We start from the raw sequence: 27,685 nt of genomic DNA on the forward strand, positions 1-27,685 counted from the left end.
CTTTTATCCCCCACCCCCCCAAGCTTCCAAATCATGGTTCACAAGATTAATATTCTATCTTCTGCATTCTTACTATTTTTCTTTATGCAGATTAACAGTCTATTTATTATTTTATTGAAATTTCCATGAAGGTTCAAGGAAATGGGATACAACAGTTTTTCTTTCTTTCTTTTATCCCCCACCGCCCCCAGCTTCCAAATCATGGTTGACAACATTAATATTCTATCTTCTGCATTCTTACTCCTTTTCTTTATGCAGATTAACAATCTTTTTATTATTTTACTGAAATTTCCATGAATGTTCAAGGAAATGTGATAGAAGAGTTTTTCTCTCTTTCTTTTATCCCCCACCCCCTCAGCTTCCAAATCATGGTTGACAACATTAATATTCTATCTTCTGCATTCTTACTCTTTTTCTTAATGCAGATTAACAATCTTCTTATTCTTCTATTAAAATTTCCATGAATGTTCAAGGAAATGGGCTACAACACTTTTTCTTTCTTTCTATCATCCCCCAACACCCCCACCTTCCAAATCATGGTTGACAACATTTATATTCTATCTCCTGCATTCTTACTATTTTTCTTTATGCAGATTACCAATCTTTTTATTATTTTATTGAAATTTCCATTAATGTTCAAGGAAGTGTGATACAAGAGTTTTTCTTTCTTTCTTTTTGCCCCACAACCCACAGCTACCAAATCATGCTTGACAACATTAATATTCTATCTTCTGCATTCTTACTGTTTTTCTTTATGCAGATTAACAATCTTTTATTATTTTATTGAAATTTCCATGAATGTTCAAGGAAATGGGATACAACAGTTTTTCTTTCTTTCTTTTATCCCCCACCCCCCCAGCTTCCAAATCATGGTTGACAATATAATATTCTATCTTCTGCCTTCTTACTCTTTTTCTTTATGCAAATTAACAATCTTTTCATTATTTTATTGAAATTTCATGTATGTTCAAGGAAATGGGATACAAAAATTTCTCTTTCTTTCTTTTATCCCCCACCCCCCCAAGCTTCCAAATCATGGTTGACAAGATTAATATTCTATCTTCTGCATTCTTACTCTTTTTCTTTATGCAGATTAACAATCTATTTATTATTTTATTGAAATTTCCATGAATGTTCAAGGAAATTGGATACAACAGTTTTTCTTTCTTCTTTTATCGCCCATGCCGCCCAGATTCCAAATCATGGTTGACAACGTTAATATTCTATCTTCTGCATTCTTACTCTTTTTCTGTATACAGATGAACTATCTTTTTATTATTTTATTGAAATTTCCATGAATGTTCAAGGAAATGGGATACAACACTTTTATTTCTTTCCTTTATCCCCCACCCAGGCCGAGATTCCAAATCATGGTTGACAACATTAATATTCTATCTTCTGCATTCTTACACCTTTTCTTTATGCAGAATAACAATCTTTTTATTATTTTATTGAAATTGCCATGAATGTTCAAGGAAATGGGATACAACAGTTTTTCATACTTTCTTTTATCCCCCACCCCCCCAGCTTCCAATTCATGGTTGACAACATTAATATTCTATCTTCTGCATTCTTACACTTTTTCTTTATGCAAATAACAATCTTTTTATTATTTTATTGAAATTTCCTTGAATGTTCAAGGAAATGGGATACAACAGTTATTCTTTCTTCTTTTATCCCCCACCACCCCAGCTTCCAAATCATGGTTGACAACATTAATATTCTATCTTTTGGATTCTTACCCTTTTTCTTTATGCAGATAAACAATCTTTTTATTATTTTTTTGAAATTTCCATAAATGTTCAAGGAAATGGGATACAACAGTTTTTCTTTCTTTCTTTTATCCCCCAACCCACCAGCTTCCAAATCATGGTTGACAACAATAATATTCTATCTTCTGCATTCTTACTCTTTTTCTTTATGCAGATTAACATTCTTTTTATTATTTTATTGAAATTTCCATGAATGTTCAAGAAAATGGGATACAACAGTTTTTCTTTCTTTCTTTTATCCCCCACCAACCCCCTGCTTCCAAATCATGGTTGAAAACATTAATATTCTATCTTCTGCATTCTTACTCTTTTTCTTTATGCAGATTAACAATCTTTTTATTACTATATTGAAATTTCCATGAATGTTCAAGGAAATGGGATACAACAGTTTTTCATTCTTTCTTTTATCCCCCAACCCCCCAGCTTCCAAATCATGGTTGACAACATTAACATTCTATCTTCCGCATTCTTACACTTTTTCGTCATGCAGATTAACAATCTTTTTATTATTTTATTGAAATTTCCATGAATGTTCAAGGAAATGGGATACCACATTTTTTCTTTCTTTCTTTTATCCCCCACCAACCCCCTGCTTCCAAATCATGGTTGACAACATTAATATTCTATCTTCTGCATTCTTACTCTTTATGCAGATTAACAATCTTTTTATTATTTTATTGAAATTTCCATGAATGTTCAAGGAAATGGGATACAATACTTTTTCTTTCTTTCTATCGTCCCCGAACGCCCCCAGCTTCCAAATCATGGTTGACAACATTAATATTCTATCTTCTGCATTCTTACTCTTTTTCTTTATGCAGATTACCAATCTTTGTATTATTTTATTGAAATTTCCATGAATGTTCAAGGACATGGGATACAACAGTTTTTCTTTCATTCTGTTATCCCGCACACTCCCCGACTTCCAAATCATGATTGACAACATTAATATTCTATCTTCTGCATTCTTACTGTTTTTCTTAATGCAGATTACCAATCTTTTATTATTTCATTGAAATTTCCATGACTGTTCAAGGAAATGGGATACAACATTTTTTCTTTCTTTCTTTTATCCCCCACCACCCCCCACCTTCCACATCATGGATGACAACATTACTATTCATTCTTCTGCATTCTTACACTTTTACTTTATGCAGATTAACAATCTTTTTATTATTTTATTGAAATTACCATGAATGTTCAAGGAAATGGGATACAACAGTTTTTCTTTCTTTCTTTTTTCTCCCACCCCCGTCAGCTTCCAAATCATGGTTGACAACATTAACATTCTATCTTCTGCATTCTTAATCTTTTTCTTTATGCAGATTAACAATCTTTTATTATTTTATTGAAATTTCCATGAATGCTCAAAGAAATGGGATACAACAGTTTCTCTTTCTTTCTTTTACCCCCCACCCCCCCAGCTTCCAAATCATCGTTGATAACATTAATATTCTATCTTCTGCATTCTTACTCTTTTTCTTTATGCAGATTAACAATCTTTTTATTATTTTATTGTACTTTCCATGAATGTTCAAGGAAATGGGATACAACAGTTTTTATTTCTTTCTTTTATCCCCCAACACCCCCCAGCTTCCAAATCATAGTTGACAACATTAATATTCTATCTTCTGCATTCTTACTCTTTTTCTTTATGCAGATTAACAAACTTTTTATTATTTTATTGAAATTTCCATGAATGTTCAAGGAAATGAGATACAACAGTTTTTCTTTCTTTCTTTTATCCACCACCTCCGCCAGCTTCCAAATCATGGGTGACAACATTAATATTCTATTTTCTGCATTCTTACTCTTTTTCTTCATGCAGATTAACAATCTTTTTATTATTTTATTGAAATTTCCATGAATGTTCAAGGAAATGAGATACAACAGTTTTTCTTTCTTTCTTTTATCCACCACCCCCCCAGCTTCCAAATCATACTTGAAAACATTAATATTCTATCTTCTGCATTCTTACACTTTTTCTTTATGCAGATTAACAATCTTTTTATTATTTTATTGAACTTCCCATGAATGTTCAAGGAAATGGGATACAACAGTTTTTATTTCTTTCTTTTATCCCCCAACACCCCCCAGCTTCCAAATCATGGTTGACAACATTAATATTCTATCTTCTGCATTCTTAATCTTTCTTTATGCAGATTAACAATCTTTTTATTATTTTATTGAAATTTCCATGAATGTTCAAGGAAATGGGCTACCACACTTTCTCTTTCTTTCTATCATCCCCCAACACACCCAGCTTCCAAATCATGGTTGACAACATTAATATACTATCTCCTCCATTCTTACTATTTTTCTATATGCAGATTACCAATCTTTTTATTATTTTATTGAAATTTCCATGAATGTTCAAGGAAGTGGGATACAACAGTTTTTCTTTCATTCTTTTATCCCACACCACCCCCAGCTTCCAAATCGTGGTTGAAACATTAACATTCTATCTCCTGCATTCTTACTCTTTTTCTTTATGCAGATTAACAATCTTTTTATTATTTTATTGAAATTTCCATGAATGTTCAAGGAAATGGGATACAACACTTTTTCTTTCTTTCTATCGTCCCCGAACCCCCCCAGCTTCCAAATCATGGTTGACAACATTAATATTCTAACTTCTGCATTCTTACTCCTTTTCTTTATGCAGATTAACAATCTTTTTATCATTTTATTGAAATTTCCATGAATGTTCAAGGAAATTGGATACAACAGTTTTTCTTTCTTCTTTTATCGCCCATGCCGCCCAGATTCCAAATCATGGTTGACAAGGTTAATATTCTATCTTCTGCATTCTTACTCTTTTTCTGTATACAGATGAACTATCTTTTTATTATTTTATTGAAATTTCCATGAATGTTCAAGGAAATGGGATACAACACTTTTATTTCTATCCTTTATCCCCCACCCAGGCCGAGCTTCCAAATCATGGTTGACAACATTAATATTCTATCTTCTCCATTCTTACACCTTTTCTTTATGCAGAATAACAATCTTTTTATTATTTTATTGAAATTGCCATGAATGTTCAAGGAAATGGGATACAACAGTTTTTCATACTTTCTTTTATCCCCCACCCCCCCAGCTTCCAAATCATGGTTGACAACATTAATATTCTATCTTCTGCATTCTTACACTTTTTCTTTATGCAAATAACAAACTTTTTATTATTTTATTGAAATTTCCTTGAATGTTCAAGGAAATGGGATACAACAGTTTTTCTTTCTTTCTTTTATCCACCACCACCCTAGCTTCCAAATCATGGTTGACAACATTAATATTCTATCTTTTGGATTCTTACACTTTTTCTTTATGCAGATAAACAATCTTTTTATTATTTTATTGAAATTTCCATAAATGTTCAAGAAAATGGGATACAACAGTTTTTCTTTCTTTCTTTTATCCCCCAACCCACCAGCTTCCAAAACATGGTTGACAACAATAATATTCTATCTTCTGCATTCTTACTCTTTTTCTTTATGCAGATTAACATTCTTTTTATTATTTTATTGAACTTTCCATGAATGTTCAAGGAAATGGGATACAACAGTATTTCTTTCTTTCTTTTAACCCCCTCCAACCCCCTGCTTCCAAATCATGGTTGAAAACATTAATATTCTATCTTCTGCATTCTTACTCTTTTTCTTTATGCAGATTAACAATCTTTTTATTACTTTATTGAAATTTCCATGAATGTTCAAGGAAATGGGATACAACAGTTTTTCATTCTTTCTTTTATCCCCCACCCCCCCAGCTTCCAAATCATGGTTGACAACATTAACATTCTATCTTCCGCATTCTTACACTTTTTCTTTATGCAGATTAACAATCTTTTTATTATTTTATTGAAATTTCCATGAATGTTAAAGGAAATGGGATACAACATTTTTTCTTTCTTTCTTTTATCCCAAACCGCCCAGGCTTCCAAATCATGGTTGACAACATTAATATGCTATCTTCTGCTTTCTTACTCTTTTTCTTTATGCAGATTACCAATCTTTGTATTATTTTATTGAAATTTCCATGAATGTTCAAGGAAATGGGATACAACAGTTTTTCTTTCTTTCTGTTATCCCGTACACCCCCCGACTTCCAAATCATGATTGACAACATTAATATTCTATCGTCTGCATTCTTACTGTTTTTCTTAATGCAGATTACCAATCTTTTATTATTTCATTGAAATTTCCATGAATGTTCAAGGAAATGGGATAAAACATTTTTTCTTTTTTTCTTTTATCCCCCACCACCCCCCACCTTCCACATCATGGTTGACAACATTACTATTCAATCTTCTGCATTCTTACACTTTTACTTTATGCAGATTAACAATCTTTTTATTATTTTATTGTAATTACCATGAATGTTCAAGGAAATTTGATACAACAGTTTTTCTTTCTTTCTTTTTTCTCCCAACCCCGCCAGCTTCCAAATCATGGTTGAAAACATTAACATTCTATCTCCTGCATTCTTAATCTTTTTCTTTATGCAGATTAACAATCTTTTATTATTTTATTGAAATTTCCATGAATGCTCAAAGAAATGGGATACAACAGTTTTTCTTTCTTTCTTTTATCCCCCAACCCCCAGCTTCCAAATCATGCTTGACAATATAATATTCTATCTTCTGCCTTCTTACTCTTTTTCTTTATGCAGATTAACAATCTATTTATTATTTTATTGAAATTTCCATGAATGTTCAAGGAAATGGGATACAACAGTTTTTCTTTCTTTCTTTTATCCCCCACCCCCGCCAGCTTCCAAATCATGGTTGACAACATTAATATTCTATCTTCTGCATTCTTACTACTTTTCTTTATGCAGATTAACAATCTTTTTATTATTTTATTGAAAATTCCATGAATGTTCAAGGAAATGTGATACAAGAGTTTTTCTCTCTTTCTTTTATCCCCCACCCCCCCAGCTTCCAAATCATGGATGACAACATTAATATTCTATCTTCTGCATTCTTACTCTTTTTCTTTATGCAGATTAACAATGTTCTTATTCTTCTATTAAAATTTCCATGAATGTTCAAGGAAATGAGATACAACAGTTTTTCTTTCTTTCTTTTATCCCCCACCCCCGCCAGCTTCCAAATCATGGTTGACAACATTAATATTCTATCTTCTGCATTCTTACTCTTTTTCTTTATGCAGATTACCAATCTTTTTATTATTTTATTGAAATTTCCATGAATGTTCAAGGAAGTGGGATACAAGAGTTTTTCTTTCTTTCTTTTTTCCCCCACAACCCACAGCTACCAAATCATGCTTGACAACATTAATTTTCTGTCTTCTGCATTCTTACTGTTTTTCTTTATGCAGATTAACAATCTTTTATTATTTTATCGAAATTTCCATGTATGTTCAAGGAAATGGGATACAAAAATTTCTCTTTCTTTCTTTTATCCCCCACCCCCCCAAGCTTCCAAATCATGGTTGACAAGATTAATATTCTATCTTCTGCATTCTTACTCTTTTTCTTTATGCAGATTAACAATCTATTTATTATTTTATTGAAATTTCCATGAATGTTCAAGGAAATGGGATACAACAGTTTTTCTTTCTTTCTTTTATCCCCCACCGCCCCTAGCTTCCAAATCATTGTTGACAACATTAATATTCTATCTTCTGCATTCTTACTTCTTTTCTTTATGCAGATTAAAAATCTTTTTATTATTTTATTGAAATTTCCATGAATGTTCAAGGAAATTGGATACAACAGTTTTTCTTTCTTCTTTTATCGCCCATGCCGCCCAGATTCCAAATCATGGTTGACAACGTTAATATTCTATCTTCTGCATTCTTACTCTTTTTCTGTATACAGATGAACTATATTTTTATTGTTTTATTGAAATTTCCATGAATGTTCAAGGAAATGGGATACAACACTTTTATTTCTTTCCTTTATCCCCCACCCAGGCCGAGCTTCCAACTCATGGTTGACAACATTAATATTCTATCTTCTGCATTCTTACACCTTTTCTTTATGCAGATTAACAATCTTCTTATTCTTCTATTGAAATTTCCATGAATGTTCAAGGAAATGGGATACAACAGTTTTTCTTTCTTTCTTTTATCCCCCACCCCCGCCAGCTTCCAAATCATGGTTGACAACATTAATATTCTACCTCCGGCATTCTTACTATTTTTCTTTATGCAGATTAACAATCTTTTTATTATTTTATTGAAATTTGTATGAATGTTCAAGGAAATTTGATACAGTTTTTCTTTCTTTCTTTTATCACCCACCCCCCCAGCTTCCAAATCGAGGATGACAACATTAATATACTATCTTCTGCATTCTTACACTTTTTCTTTATGCAAATTAACAATCTTTTTATTATTTTATTGAAAGTTCCATGAATGTTCAAGGAAATGGGATACAACAGTTTTTCTTTCTTTCTTTTATCCCCCACCGCCCCCAGCTTCCAAATCATGGTTGACAACATTAATATTCTATCTTCTGTATTCTCACTCTTTTTCTTTATGCATTTTAACAACCTTTTTATTATTTTATTGAAATTTCCATGAATGTTCAATGTAATGGGATACAACAATTTTTCTTTCTTTTCTTAACACCCACGCCCCCCAGGTTCCAAATCCTGTTTGACAACATTAATAATCGATCTTCTGCATTCTAACTCTTTTTCTTTATGCAGATTAACAATCTTTTTATTATTTTATTGAAATTGCCATGAATGTTAAAGGAAATGGGATACAACAGTTTCTCTTTCTTTCTTTTACCACCCACCCCCCCAGCTTCCAAATCATCGTTGACAACATTAATATTCTATCTTCGGCATTCTTACTCTTTTTCTTTATGCAGATTAACAATCTTTTTATTATTTTATTGAACTTTCCATGAATGTTCAAGGAAATGGGATACAACAGTTTTTATTTCTTTCTTTTATCCCCCAACACCCCCCTGCTTCCAAATCATCGTTGACAACATTAATATTCTATCTTCTGCATTCTTACTCTTTTTCTTTATGCAGATTAACAAACTTTTTATTATTTTATTGAAATTTCCATGAATGTTCAAGGAAATGAGATACAACAGTTTTTCTTTCTTTCTTTTATCCACCACCTCCGCCAGCTTCCAAATCATGGGTGACAACATTAATATTCTATTTTCTGCATTCTTACTCTTTTTCTTTATGCAGATTAACAATCTTTTTATTATTTTATTGAAATTTCCATGAATGTTCAAGGAAATGAGATACAACAGTTTTTCTTTCTTTCTTTTATCCACCACCCCCGCCTGCTTCCAAATCATACTTGACAACATTAATATTCTATCTTCTGCATTCTTACACTTTTTCTTTATGCAGATTAACAATCTTTTTATTATTTTATTGAACTTCCCATGAATGTTCAAGGAAATGTGATACAAGAGTTTTTCTCTCTTTCTTTTATCCCCCACCCCCCCAGCTTCCAAATCATGGTAGACAACATTAATATTCTATCTTCTGCATTCTTACTCTTTTTCTTTATGCAGATTACCAATCTTTGTATTATTTTATTGAAATTTCCATGAATGTTCAAGGACATGGGATACAACAGTTTTTCTTTCATTCTGTTATCCCGCACACTCCCCGACTTCCAAATCATGATTGACAACATTAATATTCTATCTTCTGCATTCTTACTGTTTTTCTTAATGCAGATTACCAATCTTTTATTATTTCATTGAAATTTCCATGACTGTTCAAGGAAATGGGATACAACATTTTTTCTTTCTTTCTTTTTTCCCCCACCACCCCCCACCTTCCACATCATGGATGACAACATTACTATTCATTCTTCTGCATTCTTACACTTTTACTTTATGCAGATTAACAATCTTTTTATTATTTTATTGAAATTACCATGAATGTTCAAGGAAATGGGATACAACAGTTTTTCTTTCTTTCTTTTTTCTCCCACCCCCGTCAGCTTCCAAATCATGGTTGACAACATTAACATTCTATCTTCTGCATTCTTAATCTTTTTCTTTATGCAGATTAACAATCTTTTATTATTTTATTGAAATTTCCATGAATGCTCAAAGAAATGGGATACAACAGTTTCTCTTTCTTTCTTTTACCCCCCACCCCCCAGCTTCCAAATCATCGTTGACAACATTAATATTCTATCTTCTGCATTCTTACTCTTTTTCTTTATGCAGATTAACAATCTTTTTATTATTTTATTGAACTTTCCATGAATGTTCAAGGAAATGGGATACAACAGTTTTTATTTCTTTCTTTTATCCCCCAACACCCCCCAGCTTCCAAATCATAGTTGACAACATTAATATTCTATCTTCTGCATTCTTACTCTTTTTCTTTATGCAGATTAACAAACTTTTTATTATTTTATTGAAATTTCCATGAATGTTCAAGGAAATGAGATACAACAGTTTTTCTTTCTTTCTTTTATCCACCACCTCCGCCAGCTTCCAAATCATGGGTGACAACATTAATATTCTATTTTCTGCATTCTTACTCTTTTTCTTCATGCAGATTAACAATCTTTTTATTATTTTATTGAAATTTCCATGAATGTTCAAGGAAATGAGATACAACAGTTTTTCTTTCTTTCTTTTATCCACCACCCCCCCAGCTTCCAAATCATACTTGAAAACATTAATATTCTATCTTCTGCATTCTTACACTTTTTCTTTATGCAGATTAACAATCTTTTTATTATTTTATTGAACTTCCCATGAATGTTCAAGGAAATGGGATACAACAGTTTTTATTTCTTTCTTTTATCCCCCAACACCCCCCAGCTTCCAAATCATGGTTGACAACATTAATATTCTATCTTCTGCATTCTTAATCTTTCTTTATGCAGATTAACAATCTTTTTATTATTTTATTGAAATTTCCATGAATGTTCAAGGAAATGGGCTACAACACTTTCTCTTTCTTTCTATCATCCCCCAACACACCCAGCTTCCAAATCATGGTTGACAACATTAATATATTATCTCCTCCATTCTTACTATTTTTCTATATGCAGATTACCAATCTTTTTATTATTTTATTGAAATTTCCATGAATGTTCAAGGAAGTGGGATACAACAGTTTTTCTTTCATTCTTTTATCCCACACCACCCCCAGCTTCCAAATCGTGGTTGAAACATTAACATTCTATCTCCTGCATTCTTACTCTTTTTCTTTATGCAGATTAACAATCTTTTTATTATTTTATTGAAATTTCCATGAATGTTCAAGGAAATGGGATACAACACTTTTTCTTTCTTTCTATCGTCCCCGAACCCCCCCAGCTTCCAAATCATGGTTGACAACATTAATATTCTAACTTCTGCATTCTTACTCCTTTTCTTTATGCAGATTAACAATCTTTTTATCATTTTATTGAAATTTCCATGAATGTTCAAGGAAATTGGATACAACAGTTTTTCTTTCTTCTTTTATCGCCCATGCCGCCCAGATTCCAAATCATGGTTGACAAGGTTAATATTCTATCTTCTGCATTCTTACTCTTTTTCTGTATACAGATGAACTATCTTTTTATTATTTTATTGAAATTTCCATGAATGTTCAAGGAAATGGGATACAACACTTTTATTTCTATCCTTTATCCGCCACCCAGGCCGAGCTTCCAAATCATGGTTGACAACATTAATATTCTATCTTCTCCATTCTTACACCTTTTCTTTATGCAGAATAACAATCTTTTTATTATTTTATTGAAATTGCCATGAATGTTCAAGGAAATGGGATACAACAGTTTTTCATACTTTCTTTTATCCCCCACCCCCCCAGCTTCCAAATCATGGTTGACAACATTAATATTCTATCTTCTGCATTCTTACACTTTTTCTTTATGCAAATAACAAACTTTTTATTATTTTATTGAAATTTCCTTGAATGTTCAAGGAAATGGGATACAACAGTTTTTCTTTCTTTCTTTTATCCACCACCACCCCAGCTTCCAAATCATGGTTGACAACATTAATATTCTATCTTTTGGATTCTTACACTTTTTCTTTATGCAGATAAACAATCTTTTTATTATTTTATTGAAATTTCCATAAATGTTCAAGAAAATGGGATTCAACATTTTTTCTTTCTTTCTTTATCCCCCAACCCACCAGCTTCCAAAACATGGTTGACAACAATAATATTCTATCTTCTGCATTCTTACTCTTTTTCTTTATGCAGATTAACATTCTTTTTATTATTTTATTGAACTTTCCATGAATGTTCAAGGAAATGGGATACAACAGTTGTTCTTTCTTTCTTTTAACCCCCTCCAACCCCCTGCTTCCAAATCATGGTTGAAAACATTAATATTCTATCTTCTGCATTCTTACTCTTTTTCTTTATGCAGATTAACAATCTTTTTATTACTTTATTGAAATTTCCATGAATGTTCAAGGAAATGGGATACAACAGTTTTTCATTCTTTCTTTTATCCCCCACCCCCCCAGCTTCCAAATCATGGTTGACAACATTAACATTCTATCTTCCGCATTCTTACACTTTTTCTTTATGCAGATTAACAATCTTTTTATTATTTTATTGAAATTTCCATGAATGTTAAAGGAAATGGGATACAACATTTTTTCTTTCTTTCTTTTATCCCAAACCGCCCAGGCTTCCAAATCATGGTTGACAACATTAATATGCTATCTTCTGCTTTCTTACTCTTTTTCTTTATGCAGATTACCAATCTTTGTATTATTTTATTGAAATTTCCATGAATGTTCAAGGAAATGGGATACAACAGTTTTTCTTTCTTTCTGTTATCCCGTACACCCCCCGACTTCCAAATCATGATTGACAACATTAATATTCTATCGTCTGCATTCTTACTGTTTTTCTTAATGCAGATTACCAATCTTTTATTATTTCATTGAAATTTCCATGAATGTTCAAGGAAATGGGATACAACATTTTTTCTTTCTTTCTTTTATCCCCCACCACCCCCCACCTTCCACATCATGGTTGACAACATTACTATTCAATCTTCTGCATTCTTACACTTTTACTTTATGCAGATTAACAATCTTTTTATTATTTTATTGAAATTACCATGAATGTTCAAGGAAATTTGATACAACAGTTTTTCTTTCTTTCTTTTTTCTCCCAACCCCGCCAGCTTCCAAATCATGGTTGACAACATTAACATTCTATCTTCCGCATTCTTACACTTTTTCTTTATGCAGATTAACAATCTTTTATTATTTTATTGAAATTTCCATGAATGCTCAAAGAAATGGGATACAACAGTTTTTCTTTCTTTCTTTTATCCCCCACCCCCCCAGCTTCCAAATCATGCTTGACAATATAATATTCTATCTTCTGCCTTCTTACTCTTTTTCTTTATGCAGATTAACAATCTATTTATTATTTTATTGAAATTTCCATGAATGTTCAAGGAAATGGGATACAACAGTTTTTCTTTCTTTCTTTTATCCCCCACCCCCGCCAGCTTCCAAATCATGGTTGATAACATTAATATTCTATCTTCTGCATTCTTACTACTTTTCTTTATGCAGATTAACAATCTTTTTATTATTTTATTTAAATTTCCATGAATGTTCAAGGAAATGTGATAAAAGAGTTTTTCTCTCTTTCTTTTATCCCCCACCCCCCCAGCTTCCAAATCATGGATGACAACATTAATATTCTATCTTCTGCATTCTTACTCTTTTTCTTTATGCAGATTAACAATCTTCTTATTCTTCTATTAAAATTTCCATGAATGTTCAAGGAAGTGGGATACAACAGTTTTTCTTTCTTTCTTTTATCCCCCAACCCACCAGCTTCCAAAACATGGTTGACAACAATAATATTTTATCTTCTGCATTCTTACTCTTTTTCTGTATACAGATGAACAATATTTTTATTGTTTTATTGAAATTTCCATGAATGTTCAAGGAAATGGGATACAACACTTTTATTTCTTTCCTTTATCCCCCACCCAGGCCGAGCTTCCAAATCATGGTTGACAACATTAATATTCTATCTTCTGCATTCTTACACCTTTTCTTTATGCAGATTAACAATCTTCTTATTCTTCTATTGAAATTTCCATGAATGTTCAAGGAAATGGGATACAACAGTTTTTCTTTCTTTCTTTTTTCCCCCACCCCCGCCAGCTTCCAAATCATGGTTGACAACATTAATATTCTACCTCCGGCATTCTTACTATTTTTCTTTATGCAGATTAACAATCTTTTTATTATTTTATTGAAATTTGTATGAATGTTCAAGGAAATTTGATACAGTTTTTCTTTCTTTCTTTTATCACCCACCCCCCCAGCTTCCAAATCGAGGATGACAACATTAATATACTATCTTCTGCATTCTTACACTTTTTCTTTATGCAAATTAACAATCTTTTTATTATTTTATTGAAAGTTCCATGAATGTTCAAGGAAATGGGATACAACAGTTTTTCTTTCTTTCTTTTATCCCCCACCGCCCCCAGCTTCCAAATCATGGTTGACAACATTAATATTCTATCTTCTGTATTCTCACTCTTTTTCTTTATGCATTTTAACAACCTTTTTATTATTTTATTGAAATTTCCATGAATGTTCAATGTAATGGGATACAACAATTTTTCTTTCTTTTCTTAACACCCACGCCCCCCAGGTTCCAAATCCTGTTTGACAACATTAATAATCGATCTTCTGCATTCTAACTCTTTTTCTTTATGCAGATTAACAATCTTTTTATTATTTTATTGAACTTTCCATGAATGTTCAAGGAAATGGGATACAACAGTTTTTATTTCTTTCTTTTATCCCCCAACACCCCCCAGCTTCCAAATAATAGTTGACAACATTAATATTCTATCTTCTGCATTCTTACTTTTTTTCTTTATGCAGATTAACAAACTTTTTATTATTTTATTGAAATTTCCATGAATGTTCAAGGAAATGAGATACAACAGTTTTTCTTTCTTTCTTTTATCCACCACCTCCGCCAGCTTCCAAATCATTGGTGACAACATTAATATTCTATTTTCTGCATTCTTACTCTTTTTCTTTATGCAGATTAACAATCTTTTTATTATTTTATTGAAATTTCCATGAATGTTCAAGGAAATGAGATACAACAGTTTTTCTTTCTTTCTTTTATCCACCACCCCCGCCAGCTTCCAAATCATACTTGACAACATTAATATTCTATCTTCTGCATTCTTACACTTTTTCTTTATGAAGATTAACAATCTTTTTATTATTTTATTGAACTTCCCATGAATGTTCAAGGAAATGTGATACAAGAGTTTTTCTCTCTTTCTTTTATCCCCCACCCCCCCAGCTTCCAAATCATGGTAGACAACATTAATATTCTATCTTCTGCATTCTTACTCTTTTTCTTTATGCAGATTAACAATCTTCTTATTCTTCTATTGAAATTTCCATGAATGTTCAAGGAAATGGGATACAACAGTTTTTCTTTCTTTCTTTTATCCCCCACCCCCGCCAGCTTCCAAATCATGGTTGACAACATTAATATTCTACCTCCGGCATTCTTACTCTTTTTCTTTATGCAGATTAACAATCTTTTTATTATTTTATTGAAATTTGTATGAATGTTCAAGGAAATGTGATACAGTTTTTCTTTCTTTCTTTTATCACCCACCCCCCCAGCTTCCAAATCGAGGATGACAACATTAATATACTATCTTCTGCATTCTTACACTTTTTCTTTATGCAGATTAACAAACTTTTTATTATTTTATTGAAATTTCCATGAATGTTCAAGGAAATGGGATACAACAGTTTTTCTTTCTTTCTTTTATCCCCCACCCCCGCCAGCTTCCAAATCATGGTTGACAACATTAATATTCTATCTTCTGCATTCTTACTCTTTTTCTTTATGCAGATTACCAATCTTTTTATTATTTTATTGAAATTTGCATGAATGTTCAAGGAAGTGGGATACAAGAGTTTTTCTTTCTTTCTTTTTTCCCCCACAACCCACAGCTACCAAATCATGCTTGACAACATTAATATTCTATTTTCTGCATTCTTACTGTTTTTCTTTATGCAGATTAACAATCTTTATTATTTTATTGAAATTTCCATGAATGTTCAAGGAAATGGGCTACAACACTTTCTCTTTCTTTCTATCATCCCCCAACACACCTAGCTTCCAAATCATGGTTGACAACATTAATATACTATCTCCTCCATTCTTACTATTTTTCTATATGCAGATTACCAATCTTTTTATTATTTTATTGAAATTTCCATGAATGTTCAAGGAAGTGGGATACAACAGTTTTTCTTTCATTCTTTTATCCCCCACCACCCCCAGCTTTCAAATCGTGGTTGACAATATTAACATTCTATCTCCTGCATTATTACTCTTTTTCTTTATGCAGATTAACAATCTTTTATTATTTTATTGAAATTTCCATGAATGTTCAAGGAAATGGGCTACAACACTTTTTCTTTCTTTCTGTCATCCCCCAACACCCCCAGCTTCCAAATCATGGTTAACAACATTAATATACTTTCTCCTGCATTCTTACTATTTTTCTATATGCAGATTTCCAATCTTTTTATTATTTTATTGAAATTTCCATGAATGTTCAAGGAAGTGGGATACAACAGTTTTTCTTTCATTCTTTTATCCCCCACCACCCCCAGCTTCCAAATCGTGGTTGACAACATTAACATTCTATCTCCTCCATTCTTACTCTTTTTCTTTATACAGATTAACATTCTTTTATTATTTTATTGAAATTTCCAGGAATGGTCAAGGAAATGGGATACAACAGTTTCTCTTTCTTTCTTTTACCCCCCACGCCCCCAGCTTCCAAATCATGGTTGACAACATTAATATTCTATCTTCTGCATTCTTAATCTTTCTTTATGCAGATTACCAATCTTTTTATTATTTTATTGAAATTTCCATGAATGTTCAAGGAAATGGGCTACAACACTTTTTCTTTCTTTCTATCATCCCCCAACCTCCCCAGCTTCCAAATAATGCTTGACAACATTAACATTCTATCTCCTGCATTCTTACGATATTTCTTTATGCAGATTACCAATCTTTTTATTATTTTATTGAAATTTCCATGAATTTTCAAGGAGGTGGGATACAACAGTTTTTCTTTCTTTCTTTTATCCCCCACCGCCCCCAGCTTCCAAATCATGGTTGACAACATTAATATTCTATCTTCTGTATTCTCACTCTTTTTCTTTATGCATTTTAACAACCTTTTTATTATTTTATTGAAATTTCCATGAATGTTCAATGTAATGGGATACAACAATTTTTCTTTCTTCTCTTAACACCCACGCCCCCCAGGTTCCAAATCCTGTTTGACAACATTAATAATCGATCTTCTGCATTCTTACTATTTTTCTTTATGCAGATTAACAATCTTTTTATTATTTTATTGAAATTGCCATGAATGTTAAAGGAAATGGGATACAACAGTTTCTCTTTCTTTCTTTTACCCCCCACCCCCCCAGCTTCCAAATCATCGTTGACAACATTAATATTCTATCTTCTGCATTCTTACTCTTTTTCTTTATGCAGATTAACAATCTTTTTATTATTTTATTGAACTTTCCATGAATGTTCAAGGAAATGGGATACAACAGTTTTTATTTCTTTCTTTTATCCCCCAACACCCCCCAGCTTCCAAATCATAGTTGACAACATTAATATTCTATCTTCTGCATTCTTACTCTTTTTCTTTATGCAGATTAACAATCTTTTTATTATTTTATTGAACTTCCCATGAATGTTCAAGGAAATGGGATACAACAGTTTTTCTTTCTTTCTTTTATCCCCCAACACCTCCCAGCTTCCAAATCATGGTTGACAACATTAATATTCTATCTTCTGCATTCTTAATCTTTCTTTATGCAGATTAACAATCTTTTTATTATTTTATTGAAATTTCCATGAATGTTCAAGGAAATGGGCTACAACACTTTTTCTTTCTTTCTAACATCCCCCAACACCCCCAGCTTCCAAATCATGGTTGACAACATTTATATTCTATCTCCTGCATTCTTACTATTTTTCTTTATGCAGATTACCAAACTTTTTATGATTTTATTGAAATTTCCATGAATGTTCAAGGAAATGGGATACAACAGTTTTTCTTTCTTTCTTTTATCCCTCACAACCCACAGCTACCAAATCATGCTTGACAACATTAATATTCTATCTTCTGCATTCTTACTATTATTCTTTATGCAGATTACCAATCGTTTATTATTTTATTGAAATTTCCATGAATGTTCAAGGAACTGGGATACAACAGTTTTTCTTTCTCTCTTTTATCCCCCACCACCCCCAACTTCCAAATCATGGTTGACAACATTAATATTCAATCTTCTGCATTCTTACACTTTTTCTTTATGCAGATTAACAATCTTTTTATTATTTTATTGAAATTTCCATGAATGTTCATGGTAATGGGATACAACAGTTTTTCTTTCTTTCTTTTATCCTCCAGTGCCCCCAGCTTCCAAATCATGGTTGACAACATAAATATTCTGTCTTCTGCATTCTTACTCTTTTTCTTTATGCAGATTAACAATCTTTTTATTATTTTATTGAAATTGCCATGAATGTTAAAGGAAATGGCATACAACAGTTTCTCTTTCTTTCCTTTTCCCCCGAACACCCAGCTTCCAAATCATCGTTGACAACATTAATATTCTATCTTCTGCATTCTTACTCTTTTTCTTTATGCAGATTAACAATCTTTTTATTATTTTATTGAAATTTCCATGAATGTTCAAGGAAATGAGATACAACAGTTTTTCTTTCTTTCTTTTATCCACCACCCCCGCCAGCTTCCAAATCATACTTGACAACATTAATATTCTATCTTCTGCATTCTTACTCTTTTTCTTTATGCAGATTTACAATCTTTTTATTATTTTATTGAACTTCCCATGAATGTTCAAGGAAATGGGTTACAACAGTTTTTATTTCTTTCTTTTATCACCCAACACCACCCAGCTTCCAAATCATGGTTGACAAGATTAATATTCTATCTTCTGCATTCTTACTCTTTTTCTTTATGCAGATTAACAATCTATTTATTATTTTATTGAAATTTCCATGAATGTTCAAGGAAATGGGATACATCTGTTTTTCTTTCTTCTTTTATCGCCCATGCCACCCAGATTCCAAATCATGGTTGACAACATTAATATTCTATCTTCTGCATTCTTACACCTTTTCTTTATGCAGAATAACAATCTTTTTATTATTTTATTGAAATTGCCATGAATGTTCAAGAAAATGGGATACAACAGTTTTTCATACTTTCTTTTATCCCCCACCCCCCCAGCTTCCAAATCATGGTTGACAACATTAATATTCTATCTTCTGCATTCTTACACTTTTTCTTTATGCAAATAACAATCTTTTTATTATTTTATTGAAATTTCCTTGAATGTTCAAGGAAATGGGATACAACAGTTTTTCTTTCTTTCTTTTATCCCCCACCACCCCAGCTTCCAAATCATGGTTGACAACATTAATATTCTATCTTTTGGATTCTTACCCTTTTTCTTTATGCAGATAAACAATCTTTTTATTATTTTATTGAAATTTCCATAAATGTTCAAGGAAATGGGATACAACAGTTTTTCTTTCTTTCTTTTATCCCCCAACCCACCAGCTTCCAAATCATGTTTGACAACAATAATATTCTATTTTCTGCATTCTTCCTCTTTTTCTTTATGCAGATTAACATTCTTTTTATTATTTTATTGAAATTTCCATGAATGTTCAAGGAAATGGGATACAACAGTTTTTCTTTCTTTCTTTTATCCCCCACCAACCCCCTGCTTCCAAATCATGGTTGAAAACATTAATATTCTATCTTCTGCATTCTTACTCTTTTTCTTTATGCAGATTAAGAATCTTTTTATTACTTTATTGAAATTTCCATGAATGTTCAAGGAAATGGGATACAACAGTTTTTCATTCTTTCTTTTATCCCCCACACCCCCAGCTTCCAAATCATGGTTGACAACATTAACATTCTATCTTCCGCATTCTTACACTTTTTCTTCATTCAGATTAACAATCTTTTTATTATTTTATTGAAATTTCCATGAATGTTCAAGGAAATGGGATACCACATTTTTTCTTTCTTTCTTTTATCCCAAACCGCCCCAGCTTCCAAATCATGGTTGACAACATTAATATTCTATCTTCTGCATTCTTACTCTTTATGCAGATTAACAATCTTTTTATTATTTTATTGAAATTTCCATGAATGTTCAAGGAAATGGGATACAATACTTTTTCTTTCTTTCTATCGTCCCCGAACCCCCCCAGCTTCCAAATCATGGTTGACAACATTAATATTCTATCTTCTGCATTCTTACTCTTTTTCTTTATGCAGATTACCAATCTTTGTATTATTTTATTGAAATTTCCATGAATGTTCAAGGACATGGGATACAACAGTTTTTCTTTCATTCTGTTATCCCGCACACTCCCCGACTTCCAAATCATGATTGACAACATTAATATTCTATCTTCTGCATTCTTACTGTTTTTCTTAATGCAGATTACCAATCTTTTATTATTTCATTGATATTACCATGACTGTTCAAGGAAATGGGATACAACATTTTTTCTTTCTTTCTTTTATCCCCCACCACCCCCCACCTTCCACATCATGGATGACAACATTACTATTCAATCTTCTGCATTCTTACACTTTTACTTTATGCAGATTAACAATCTTTTTATTATTTTATTGAAATTACCATGAATGTTCAAGGAAATGGGATACAACAGTTTTTCTTTCTTTCTTTTTTCTCCCACCCCCGTCAGCTTCCAAATCATGGTTGACAACATTAACATTCTATCTCCTGCATTCTTAATCTTTTTCTTTATGCAGATTAACAATCTTTTATTATTTTATTGAAATTTCCATGAATGCTCAAAGAAATGGGATACAACAGTTTTTCTTTCTTTCTTTTATCCCCCACCCCCCCAGCTTCCAAATCATGGTTGACAATATAATATTCTATCTTCTGCCTTCTTACTCTTTTTCTTTATGCAGATTAACAATCTTTTCATTATTTTATTGAAATTTCCATGAATGTTCAAGGAAATGGGATACAACAGTTTTTCTTTCTTTCTTTTATCCCCCACCGCCCCCAGCTTCCAAATCATGGTTGACAACATTAATATTCTATCTTCTGCATTCTTACTCCTTTTCTTTATGCAGATTAACAATCTTTTTATTATTTTATTGAAATTTCCATGAATGTTCAAGGAAATGTGATAGAAGAGTTTTTCTCTCTTTCTTTTATCCCCCACCCCCCCAGCTTCCAAATCATGGTTGACAACATTAATATTCTATCTTCTGCATTCTTACTCTTTTTCTTTATGCAGATTAACAATCTTCTTATTCTTCTATTAAAATTTCCATGAATGTTCAAGGAAATGGGATACAACAGTTTTTCTTTCTTTCTTTTATCCCCCACCCCCGCCAGCTTCCAAATCATGGTTGACAACATTAATATTCTATCTTCTGCATTCTTACTCTTTTTCTTTATGCAGATTAACAATCTTTTTATTATTTTATTGAAATTTGTATGAATGTTCAAGGAAATGTGATACAGTTTTTCTTTCTTTCTTTTATCACCCACCCCCCCAGCTTCCAAATCGAGGTTGACAACATTAATATACTATCTTCTGCATTCTTACACTTTTTCTTTATGCAAATTAACAATCTTTTTATTATTTTATTGAAATTTCCATGAATGTTCAAGAAAATGGGATACAACAGTGTTTCTTTCTTTCTTTTATCCCCCACACCCCCCAGCTTCCAAATCATGGTTGACAACATTAATATTCTATCTTCTGCATTCTTAATCTTTCTTTATGCAGATTAACAATCTTTTTATTATTTTATTGAAATTTCCATGAATGTTCAAGGAATTGGGCTACAACACTTTTTCTTTCTTTCTATCATCCCCCAACACCCCCAGCTTCCAAATCATGGTTGACCACATTTTTATTCTATCTCCTGCATTCTTACTATTTTTCTTTATGCAGATTACCAATCTTTTTATTATTTTATTGAAATTTCCATGAATGTTCAAGGAATTGGGATACAAGAGTTTTTCTTTCTTTCTTTTTTCCCCCACAACCCACAGCTACCAAATCATGCTTGACAACATTAATATTCTATCTTCTGCATTCTTACTGTTTTTCTTTATGCAGATTAACAATCTTTTATTATTTTATTGAAATTTCCATGAATGTTCAAGGAAATGGGATACAACAGTTTTTCTTTCTTTCTTTTATCCCCCACCCCCCCAGCTTCCAAATCATGGTTGACAATATAATATTCTATCTTATGCCTTCTTACTCTTTTTCTTTATGCAAATTAACAATCTTTTCATTATTTTATTGAAATTTCATGTATGTTCAAGGAAATGGGATACAAAAATTTCTCTTTCTTTATTTTATCCCCCACCCCCCCAAGCTTCCAAATCATGGTTGACAAGATTAATATTCTATCTTCTGCATTCTTACTCTTTTTCTTTATGCAGATTAACAATCTATTTATTATTTTATTGAAATTTCCATGAATGTTCAAGGAAATGGGATACAACAGTTTTTCTTTCTTTCTTTTATCCCCCACCGCCCCCAGCTTCCAAATCATTGTTGACAACATTAATATTCTATCTTCTGCATTCTTACTCCTTTTCTTTATGCAGATTAACAATCTTTTTATCATTTTATTGAAATTTCCATGAATGTTCAAGGAAATGGGATACAACACTTTTATTTCTTTCCTTTATCCCCAACCCAGGCCGAGCTTCCAAATCATGGTTGACAACATTAATATTCTATCTTCTGCATTCTTACTCCTTTTCTTTATGCAGATTAACAATCTTTTTATCATTTTATTGAAATTTCCATGAATGTTTAAGGAAATTGGATACAACAGTTTTTCTTTCTTCTTTTATCGCCCATGCCGCCCAGATTCCAAATCATGGTTGACAACGTTAATATTCTATCTTCTGCATTCTTACTCTTTTTCTGTATACAGATGAACTATCTTTTTATTATTTTATTGAAATTTCCATGAATGTTCAAGGAAATGGGATACAACACTTTTATTTCTTTCCTTTATCCCCAACCCAGGCCGAGCTTCCAAATCATGGTTGACAACATTAATATTCTATCTTCTGCATTCTTACACCTTTTCTTTATGCAGAATAACAATCTTTTTATTATTTTATTGAAATTGCCATGAATGTTCAAGGAAATGGGATACAACAGTTTTTCATACTTTCTTTTATCCCCCACCCCCCCAGCTTCCAAATCATGGTTGACAACATTAATATTCTATCTTCTGCATTCTTACACTTTTTCTTTATGCAAATAACAATCTTTTTATTATTTTATTGAAATTTCCTTGAATGTTCAAGGAAATGGGATACAACAGTTTTTCTTTCTTTCTTTTAACCCCCACCAACCCCCTGCTTCCAAATCATGGTTGAAAACATTAATATTCTATCTCCTGCATTCTTACTCTTTTTCTTTATGCAGATTAACAATCTTTTTATTACTTTATTGAAATTTCCATGAATGTTCAAGGAAATGGGATACAACAGTTTTTCATTCTTTCTTTTATCCCCCACCCCCCCAGCTTTCAAATCATGGTTGACAACATTAACATTCTATCTTCCGCATTCTTACACTTTTTCTTTATGCAGATTCACAATCTATTTATTATTTTATTGAAATTTCCATGAATGTTCAAGGAAATGGGATACAACATTTTTTCTTTCTTTCTTTTATCCCAAACCGCCCCAGCTTCCAAATTATGGTTGACAACATTAATATTCTATCTTCTGCATTCTTGCTCTTTTTCTTTATGCAGATTACCAATCTTTGTATTATTTTATTGAAATTTCGATGAATGTTCAAGGAAATGGGATACAACAGTTTTTCTTTCATTCTCTTATCCGGCACACCCCCCGACTTCCAAATCATGATTGACAACATTAATATTCTATCGTCTGCATTCTTACTGTTTTTCTTAATGCAGATTACCAATCTTTTATTATTTCATTGAAATTTCCATGAATGTTCAAGGAAATGGGATACAACATTTTTTCTTTCTTTCTTTTATCCCCCACCACCCCCCACCTTCCACATCATGGTTGACAACATTACTATTCCATCTTTTGCATTCTTACACTTTTACTTTATCCAGATTAACAATCTTTTTATTATTTTATTGAAATTACCATGAATGTTCAAGGAAATGGGATACAACAGTTTTTCTTTCTTTCTTTTTTCTCCCACCCCCGCCAGCTTCCAAATCATGGTTAAAAACATTAACATTCTATCTCCTGCATTCTTAATCTTTTTCTTCATGCAGATTAACAATCTTTTATTATTTTATTGAAATTTCCATGAATGCTCAAAGAAATGGGATAGAACAGTTTTTCTTTCTTTCTTTTATCCCCCACCCCCCCAGCTTCCAAATCATGGTTGACAATATAATATTCTATCTTCTGCCTTCTTACTCTTTTTCTTTATGCAGATTAACAATCTATTTATTATTTTATTGAAATTTCCATGAATGTTCAAGGAAATGGGATACAACAGTTTTTCTTTCTTTCTTTTATCCCCCACCGCCGCCAGCTTCCAAATCATGGTTGACAACATTAATATTCTATCTTCTGCATTCTTACTCCTTTTCTTTATGCAGATTAACAATCTTTTTATTATTTTATTGAAATTTCCATGAATGTTCAAGGAAATGTGATACAAGAGTTTTTCTCTCTTTCTTTTATCCCCCACCCCCCCAGCTTCCAAATCATGGTTGACAACATTAACATTCTATCTCCTGCATTCTTAATCTTTTTCTTTATGCAGATTAACAATCTTTTATTATTTTATTGAAATTTCCATGAATGCTCAAAGAAATGGGATACAACAGTTTTTCTTTCTTTCTTTTATCCCCCACCCCCCCAGCTTCCAAATCATGGTTGACAATATAATATTCTATCTTCTGCCTTCTTACTCTTTTTCTTTATGCAGATTAACAATCTTTTCATTATTTTATTGAAATTTCATGTATGTTCAAGGAAATGAGATAGAAGAGTTTTTCTCTCTTTCTTTTATCCCCCACCCCCCCAGCTTCCAAATCATGGTTGACAACATTAATATTCTATCTTCTGCATTCTTACTCTTTTTCTTTATGCAGATTAACAATCTTCTTATTCTTCTATTAAAATTTCCATGAATGTTCAAGGAAATGGGATACAACAGTTTTTCTTTCTTTCTTTTATCCCCCACCCCCGCCAGCTTCCAAATCATGGTTGACAACATTAATATTCTATCTTCTGCATTCTTACTCTTTTTCTTTATGCAGATTAACAATCTTTTTATTATTTTATTGAAATTTGTATGAATGTTCAAGGAAATGTGATACAGTTTTTCTTTCTTTCTTTTATCACCCACCCCCCCAGCTTCCAAATCGAGGTTGACAACATTAATATACTATCTTCTGCATTCTTACACTTTTTCTTTATGCAAATTAACAATCTTTTTATTATTTTATTGAAATTTCCATGAATGTTCAAGGAAATGGGATACAACAGTGTTTCTTTCTTTCTTTTATCCCCCACACCCCCCAGCTTCCAAATCATGGTTGACAACATTAATATTCTATCTTCTGCATTCTTAATCTTTCTTTATTCAGATTAACAATCTTTTTATTATTTTATTGAAATTTCCATGAATGTTCAAGGAAATGGGCTACAACACTTTTTCTTTCTTTCTATCATCCCCCAACACCCCCAGCTTCCAAATCATGGTTGACCACATTTTTATTCTATCTCCTGCATTCTTACTATTTTTCTTTATGCAGATTACCAATCTTTTTATTATTTTATTGAAATTTCCATGAATGTTCAAGGAATTGGGATACAAGAGTTTTTCTTTCTTTCTTTTTTCCCCCACAACCCACAGCTACCAAATCATGCTTGACAACATTAATATTCTATCTTCTGCATTCTTACTGTTTTTCTTTATGCAGATTAACAATCTTTTATTATTTTATTGAAATTTCCATGAATGTTCAAGGAAATGGGATACAACAGTTTTTCTTTCTTTCTTTTATCCCCCACCCCCCCAGCTTCCAAATCATGGTTGACAATATAATATTCTATCTTATGCCTTCTTACTCTTTTTCTTTATGCAAATTAACAATCTTTTCATTATTTTATTGAAATTTCATGTATGTTCAAGGAAATGGGATACAAAAATTTCTCTTTCTTTATTTTATCCCCCACCCCCCCAAGCTTCCAAATCATGGTTGACAAGATTAATATTCTATCTTCTGCATTCTTACTCTTTTTCTTTATGCAGATTAACAATCTATTTATAATTTTATTGAAATTTCCATGAATGTTCAAGGAAATGGGATACAACAGTTTTTCTTTCTTTCTTTTATCCCCCACCGCCCCCAGCTTCCAAATCATTGTTGACAACATTAATATTCTATCTTCTGCATTCTTACTCCTTTTCTTTATGCAGATTAACAATGTTTTTATCATTTTATTGAAATTTCCATGAATGTTTAAGGAAATTGGATACAACAGTTTTTCTTTCTTCTTTTATCGCCCATGCCGCCCAGATTCCAAATCATGGTTGACAACGTTAATATTCTATCTTCTGCATTCTTACTCTTTTTCTGTATACAGATGAACTATCTTTTTATTATTTTATTGAAATTTCCATGAATGTTCAAGGAAATGGGATACAACACTTTTATTTCTTTCCTTTATCCCCAACCCAGGCCGAGCTTCCAAATCATGGTTGACAACATTAATATTCTATCTTCTGCATTCTTACACCTTTTCTTTATGCAGAATAACAATCTTTTTATTATTTTATTGAAATTGCCATGAATGTTCAAGGAAATGGGATACAACAGTTTTTCATACTTTCTTTTATCCCCCACCCCCCCAGCTTCCAAATCATGGTTGACAACATTAATATTCTATCTTCTGCATTCTTACACTTTTTCTTTATGCAAATAACAATCTTTTTATTATTTTATTGAAATTTCCTTGAATGTTCAAGGAAATGGGATACAACAGTTTTTCTTTCTTTCTTTTAACCCCCACCAACCCCCTGCTTCCAAATCATGGTTGAAAACATTAATATTCTATCTTCTGCATTCTTACTCTTTTTCTTTATGCAGATTAACAATCTTTTTATTACTTTATTGAAATTTCCATGAATGTTCAAGGAAATGGGATACAACAGTTTTTCATTCTTTCTTTTATCCCCCACCCCCCCAGCTTCCAAATCATGGTTGACAACATTAACATTCTATCTTCCGCATTCTTACTCTTTTTCTTTATGCAGATTCACAATCTTTTTATTATTTTATTGAAATTTCCATGAATGTTCAAGGAAATGGGATACAACATTTTTTCTTTCTTTCTTTTATCCCAAACCGCCCCAGCTTCCAAATTATGGTTGACAACATTAATATTCTATCTTCTGCATTCTTACTCTTTTTCTTTATGCAGATTACCAATCTTTGTATTATTTTATTGAAATTTCGATGAATGTTCAAGGAAATGGGATACAACAGTTTTTCTTTCATTCTGTTATCCCGCACACCCCCCGACTTCCAAATCATGATTGACAACATTAATATTCTATCGTCTGCATTCTTACTGTTTTTCTTAATGCAGATTACCAATCTTTTTTTATTTCATTGAAATTTCCATGAATGTTCAAGGAAATGGGATACAACATTTTTTCTTTCTTTCTTTTATCCCCCACCACCCCCCACCTTCCACATCATGGTTGACAACATTACTATTCAATCTTTTGCATTCTTACACTTTTACTTTATGCAGATTAA

This window comes from Cynocephalus volans, chromosome 4 (genome assembly GCF_027409185.1).
Source record: "Cynocephalus volans isolate mCynVol1 chromosome 4, mCynVol1.pri, whole genome shotgun sequence".
NCBI classification, from domain to species: Eukaryota; Metazoa; Chordata; class Mammalia; order Dermoptera; family Cynocephalidae; genus Cynocephalus; species Cynocephalus volans.